Here is a 7538-nt window from a genome sequence, read left to right on the forward strand (position 1 = left end):
AAAACACATTTAAATTTATTAAAATTATATTATATTTAATTATATTTGATATTATCTTCAATATTGTATTCATTTACTATTTATTAATATTATGTTTATATGTTTAAAAAGAATTATAATTTATTATTAATTATGTAAATAAGTTAAATTAATTATTAATATCTTTAATAGCTGTAACTAGCAATACATGTAATCTGCTAACTATCTCATTATAAATTATCAATAAAGTTAAGCTCAGGCTAGCAATAGCTAGTCTAGGAGGGGCTTCAAGACTCCTAAACAGTTGTACCATTTATTTGAATAGTAAGTGCAAGCCTTAGGTGTAGCAAAGTTTGGCCATAATTCTGTTAATGCAAATAAGTCATCCCGAGCTCCGATACAAGGCTTCCGAATACTAATACCGATATATAAGCGCAGTTACCAGTGACCAGAGCCCCGAATGGGCTATTCATATATACTGTGACGTAATAAATAAACCCTACAAATATACCATAACTCATAAATAGTCTTCTCATATAGCAACCCGTTCAGTAATTACGTCACAGTTCCCTATCAAACATACCCCGCTTTCCTTATTGCTTCGTAAAGTTCTACTTTACGGGCTATTGACGGGTAAACACTCATATATGCCCGTCACAATATTATTAACTTAATTATTAAATATCAATATATTAATTAATTTCAGATAAAACAAAAATAATTAAAAACTAATAATTAGATAATTATAATATATATAAAAAATCAAATAAATATTATATAATATTTGTTTTAAAACTAAATCGTATTTCAGAAATAAGATTAAAGAGTTTTATTTATTTGTATTTTTTATAAGTAATAAATTATTTATATATAAATTTAGTAATTTTTTCTCTATATTTTCTACTTTATGTGATTGTGTTAAAGTATATACTAAATTTACTAACTATAAAATTACTGAAATAAATAAATGAAAATACTATATATATTTTAAATTCATAACAACAAAATTAATGCAAGAATTTTTACAAATTATAAATATGTTTATAAATTATTGTCAAATAATTTGTTATGACTTGAGCTGATGAGTAAACAGGGATCTGACTGAGTGTTATGGTTTGGGTAACTAAATTAGGATCAATTAAGACAACGATGTCTTAATCAACCGGTCAGGTATACAGATGAATGGTGTGACCGTTGTTTAAGTGAAGATCCGCTCATTGAGGTGCAAGTGATTAGTGTCACTGAAAGGTAATTAACTGGAAATAGATATTAAACGGTTAAAAGTAATATTAAGTGTAAATATAAGTATAGTATTAATAAAATATACAAAAATAATTGTTATAATAGGAATTCAATATAAACCAGTTAAGAATGCTAGAAAGCATTTTCAGAAAAAAACTTGAATAACATAAATAGGTTGAAAACCATTAGTTAGCGGCTATATAGTAACATCTAAAAACTGGTCAAATATAAATAATTTAAATATTGTCATATAGGGTATAAAATGACTCGGTATGACAAAATATACTCAACTATAGTAATGTGGGGTATCAAATGATTCAGTATGATAAAATAAACAATAATTATCATTATAATCATACTTTTGCCGCCATTTTTTGAAAAATCAAATAATGCTATTATAATATATATTATTTTTGATGCTATATACAATTCTAAACGTTAAAATTTTTATCTAAATTTTTTTACTTTGGCCATTTTCTCTGTTTCCGAAGAAATATAAAAATTTTAATGCATATTTCTTATGTTTGTTTTTGATGCTTTATTCAAATATATACTTAAAAAATTTTACCTAAACTTTTTTTCTTTGGCCGCCATTTTCTATATGTTCCCGAAGAAATAGATCATTTTTGATGCAACTTTTCAATACATTATTAGTAGTCCTCTAACCGAATCTGAATTCAGAATTTCAAAATTCGCAAAAAAATATGTTACAGACACACACACAGACAGACACACAGACAGACAGACAGACAGACAGACACACAGACAGACACACAGACAGACACACAGACAGACACACAGAGAGACACACAGACTAAAAAGGCTTGTATAGATTTCAGTAAACAAAACTTTTCAAGTTTTTTTTTAATATTAATCTAAATAAATGCTAAATTGAAGGGCTGGTCAATGTCTTCAACAAATTAAATTTGTTTTAGTTAATAAAGTTTTATATTTTGCTTAATATATATTATAATAATATTATAATTTACATCTATTATATACTATATGTAAGCAATCTATTATATATTATAAAAATCGTATTATTATTAACATTAGTTATTTTATTTTTAACTTAGATAAGTACAAATATAATAACTATATTAATAATTTTGTTATATTATTATTATTATTATTGAATCAGTCTTTGAAATTTGTAATGAAATATTGGACAACAATTGTATTACTTTTGTATAGCTTTCGGCAGATATCAGAGTTAGTGATCTAAAGGGCTGTCAACACATCACAAGTAATTAATGGCATTTCGTTTGTGAGACAAACACACAAACAGATAACACATTTGCAGTTATTCTATAAATTCAATCACTTTATATAACTAACAGTTTTATTGTATTTAAGACATAAATAAAAGAAAAGCTTAACTTTAATTTCTTCAAATTATTTGTGCCTAAAAATTAAGATTTTTATTCAATTTATAAAAATTAATTTTTTTATATTTATTTCAATACAATATTTATAATAATATAACTTATTAGTATATTCTAATTAATTAAATGCAAATATTTTTATGTAAATTTTTGACTAATTATTATTAAATATATCTTTGTATAATTTATTTAAAATACGTTTATTTTTTAAATAATATTAATGAAACTTTAAATTGATAATTTTATTACACATTTATGAAAACAAATTTGAAATTAAATTCTTATAGTATATATAAAAATAACAAAATATTGCATTTTTATTTAAAGATCACATTTTATCGACAAAACATTAATATAATTTTGGTTTTACATAAAGATATGTTTTCAAACACCAAAACACTGGCAATAAATATTTTCTTATTTTTACAAAAACTAAACCTATTTTTATGGAAATGTTTCTAATATTATGGTCTAAATACTCGCTATAATATTGAGTCCCATAGTGTTCAGTGAATTGCATTTATGAATAACTATAATATACTATATATATATATATATATATATATATATAAAGTTTTATATATTTATAAAAATGCATTTCATAGATATTTTTGTCGACTAAATCAATGGTAATATATTTTTTGATTGATTTTTATTGATAAAAATAAAACAAATGACATCACATCTGACAAATTACATAATGGTTTAGCCATTGAAAGGGGAAAGCCATGTCTTTTATATATATATATATATTCATGATTTGTTGGCCAATGAATCGGTTTATAAGTTTTCAGTAGTTTTCTGGTCAGTTGTGATAAGAAGCTTACGATTCAATGGTATACATAACATGTTATGTTGTATTACCCTATTATAAGGTGTATCCTATTTATGTGAACTTACATTAAAAGCTTATCTTATTTTTATTGTTCATTCATTTTAAAGGGTGATAGCAATGAACATTGCGTTTTAAAAACAAATAAAATATATGGCCATTAGGGTCATCAATGGTGATCAATGTCATAGTTTTAAGCTATACATACCATCACATCCAAATGGGTTACATTAGCACTGCTATGGCTAACACTGATGCTATTATCATTATTTTAAGGCCCTTACAAATATAGTAATCAAAATTTCCAGTTTTGACCTGGACACTTACATTTACAGTATAATCCAAGTTGTATAAATAATAACTATGCAAAAAGTAAAATTGGCTAATCCGGAGTTTACGCACATTAAATAAAATTGATTTTTTTCAACAGATAATAGTTAATTATGACCTAACAAACATATATCCATCAAAATTATTGCGCGGAAACACCTAAAACCTAACTAAAACATAACCTAAATACCTGAGCTCTCATAACATAATTCTACACTAATTATAAATAAAATAATATTAAACAAACATAAAGCGCGTGAATATAATTAACATTTATAACAATGATAATAAAATAGTATTATTGTCATTTCTTTATAATACTTTTAAAAACAACTAGTTATCCATGCGGAACATATAACCATCTAATTTTATAGAATTTATAAATTAATTGAACCACAATAATAATGATTTTAAAACATAAATCCAATATATGAATGTTATTTAACGTGACAAACACTGATTCCGTAACCACAGTACTATATAGATTAGGTTAGGTTACCATTGAAAATTAGGTTAGGTTGCGGTTCGAACACCAGGTTAGGTAACGCGACAAACACTGATTCCGTAACCCAAGTACTGTATGAATTAGGTTAGGTTACCATTAAAAATTAGGTTAGGTTGCGGTTCGAACACCAGGTTAGGTAACGCGACAAACACTGATTCCGTAACCCAAGTACTGTATGAATTAGGTTAGGTTACCATTAAAAATTAGGTTAGGTTGCGGTTCGAAAACCAGGTTAGGTAACGCGACAAACACTGATTCCGTAACCCAAGTACTGTATGAATTAGGTTAGGTTACCATTAAAAATTAGGTTAGGTTGCGGTTCGAACACCAGGTTAGGTAACGCGACAAACACTGATTCCGTAACCCAAGTACTGTATGAATTAGGTTAGGTTACCATTAAAAATTAGGTTAGGTTTCGGTTCGAACACCAGGTTAGGTAACGCGACAAACACTGATTCTGTAACCCAAGTACTGTATAAATTAGGTTATGTTACCATTGAAAATCAGGTTAGGTTGCGGTTCGAACACCAGGTTAGGTAACGCGACAAACACTGATTCTGTAACCCAAGTACTGTATTAATTAGGTTAGGTTACCATTGAAAATCAGGTTAGGTTGCGGTTCGAACACCAGGTTAGGTAACGCGAATAGCACTGATATCGTAACCCCAGTACTATATAAATTAGGTTAGGTTACCATTGAATATTAGATTAAGTTGCGAAGACATTGACACTTAAATTTATATATACATACAAACATTTTAAAATTATATAGTTGTATAGATAATAATATAATAATATTGTTTTATTATACAGTGATTGATAACAATATTCACGCGCTTTATGTTTTTTTAATATTAATTTATTTATAATTAGTATAGAATTATAATTTAGTTCTCGTGTATTAAGTATTGACAACAATATTATTCTATTAAAGTTGTTATAAATGTTAATAATATTCACGCGCTTTATGTTTGTTTAATATTAATTTATTTATAATTAGCGTAGAATTATGTTATGAGAGCTCAGGTATTTAGATTAGGTTTTAGTTAGGTTTTAGGTGTTTCCGCGCAATAATTTTGATGGATATATGTTTGTTAGGTCATAATTAACTATTTTCTGTTGAAAAAAATCAATTTTATTTAATGTGCGTAAACTCCGGATAGGCCGTAAAATTGTGTTTTTGTAAATCATTTACATAACTTATATATTTATATGATTACAAGTTATTTCATTTAACATGATATGAAAGTATAAATATATATATATATATATATACTGTATATACAAATGTTTCGATTATGTTTAGTATAAGACATTAGTATCTCTTTTAGATTATAATGATATATGAATTGCATAATTCATTTATATAAACTAAACTTATTTTTGATTAATTAAGTTTTTCGTATTAACTGTATTACATATTTTAATTGTATCACTATATTAATGTAATTTGTATTAATATAAAAAAATTAGCAAATAAGATTATTACTATTTAAATTATAAATACAATATACAATTTTGACTAGATCATTTAGTACATTGATAAAAAATTATTTGATACATATTTTGGAAAATTTCTTGAAATTACTTAATTTATTCTTAACGCTCTGAAGTCATTCAAATTTAGCTATTTTTACCTTAAGTGACCAGATTGTTATGGCGCGTGTTATTAAATTAATTTTAGACCAATCAGAATTTAATCTATTATTAAGTTTTCAACGGTTTTAGAATAATTACAAAAAATTTAAAATATACTAGCCAAACCTATTAAATGTATGATAATCATATAAAAAGAAGTTGAGGATTAGGTCATATTATCATATAATGGTAATAATAATTGAAGAAGTTGAGGAATAGGTCATATTATCATATAATGGTAATAATAACTGAAGAAGTTGAGGAATAGGTCATATTATCATATAATGGTAATAATAACTGAAGAAGTTGAGGAATAGGTCATATCATATAATGGTAATAATAACTGAAGAAGTTGAGGAATAGGTCAAATATTTCATTATTTTTCAGCTATTTTTACCATTAGATGATAATTAGATCTAATTATCACCATCTTCAGCTATTTTTACCATTAGATGATTATTGGATCTAATTATCACTATCTTCAGCTATTTTGTTTGCACACGTTTGTTGTCAGCGCGTTAAATATATATTGAAATAGCTTTGAATTTTTTAGACATTAATATCTAAAAGTATCTAAAAGACAACACTTTAAAAAGTATTTAAAATAATTAATTTAAATTTGAATTATACTCAAATGAAATAAATAAATTGATTGTGATTGTATTAAATGTATAAGTTAATGTTACCTGATACAATTTCAATTTTTGTTTTGTTATACCATTAAATAATGTCTTTAAGATCTATAGTTTGATCATATTTTTCTAGAAGTAATTTAACGAAATCATGATTTCCTATAATTCCTAACTTTAGTTGGATTACGATATCAATGCATGAATTAAGTCTACTTTTCTTATAACTGTTTCACTTAATACTTGTGTTATAATGTAAAGCCCTTCAAAATAAACCATTATTTCAAATCATTATTGAGCTAAAAGTAATACAATTTTTATAAGAAAAAGGGATATATAGTTAATAAATAAATAGAAGTAAATTGATTTTTTTAATAAAAAAAATTCAGAAAACTTTCTTAATATATTTTGTTATATAAAATACACTATAATTACTATTTATTTAATCATAATATTAAATTATTTAATAAAATATGAAAGACAGTAGTATTTTAAAAATTTTAATTAACATAACGTTTTGCTAATTTATATTTTTATTTCAATACTATTTATTCTAAAATATGTATAATATATATATACTTTTATACTGTAATTACTATTTGAGTTTATAATTAATTAAAGCTTTTATATAATTTAATAGATTTTTTAATAAAATATATTTTTAAAAACATTTTTTAAAATTAACAAAATGTGTGTTTATTTTATTAGTTATCCTTTTATAGTGTATTTACATGTATGTAAAACATTGTATATAAAACGACGTTTACAATACAAGATAATTTATAGAATTTTTTAAATTTAAAATAAAAAATTTCAAGAAAATTTCATATAAAAATAGTTAAGATTTACTCAAACAGTAAGTATAATATCAAATGTACAGTAATGTTTAAAAAGATTTAAAATTCATAGATTTTCTAAATTTTTGGAATTGAATGATACCGTATAATATAAATATTATAGCCTTATTAATATTATTTAGATTATAAAGTTTAAATTTT

This window comes from Oppia nitens, unplaced genomic scaffold (assembly GCF_028296485.1).
Source record: "Oppia nitens isolate AA-2021 unplaced genomic scaffold, nextdenovo-longstitch-racon4-pilon3 scaffold4_pilon_pilon_pilon, whole genome shotgun sequence".
Lineage (NCBI taxonomy): Eukaryota > Metazoa > Arthropoda > Arachnida > Sarcoptiformes > Oppiidae > Oppia > Oppia nitens.